General features: G+C 60.2%; 1 protein-coding gene across 1 annotated transcript in view; it reads right to left on the bottom strand.

The window, feature by feature from the left end:
• The window catches only part of FMOD (fibromodulin), a 5,733-nt gene that overhangs the window by 1,063 nt on the left and 4,318 nt on the right, over window positions 1-352 (bottom strand). The gene's annotated exons all lie outside the window — the stretch shown is intronic.

The raw sequence follows: 352 nt of genomic DNA, 5'->3' as shown, positions 1-352 counted from the left end.
CCCTGACGCCCCATGGAGTGGGGTGTGCCCCCCAAAGAGGTTGGTGCTGCACGCCCGGACCCTCAGCCCCTCGGTCCTGGGGATGCTTTAAAGGTCAGCGGCAAAACCTGCAGCTGGAGGAGAAACTGCTGTAAAGCCCCCACGGCTCCGCGGTGGTTTCAGGGCACTTGTGGGCAGACGTTAACAGCTACACATTTTGAAAGCAAACATTTGGGAATCTGTTCTTGTTTTTGTGTTTCTGTCGGTTCCCCCGTGCGGGGTTGTGTGTTTCCTCTGCAACAGCGGATGGCTGCACCGACACAGCCCCGTCCCCATCCCAGCCCTGCTCAGGGGCTCCAGCACCGCTCCGGGA

The sequence above is a fragment of the Cariama cristata genome, unplaced genomic scaffold, assembly GCF_000690535.1.
Source record: "Cariama cristata isolate BGI_N322 unplaced genomic scaffold, ASM69053v1 scaffold30735, whole genome shotgun sequence".
In the NCBI taxonomy this organism is placed as follows: domain Eukaryota; kingdom Metazoa; phylum Chordata; class Aves; order Cariamiformes; family Cariamidae; genus Cariama; species Cariama cristata.
Note: the sequence above shows the minus strand (reverse complement) of the source record. Positions and strands in the feature narration are given on the sequence as shown.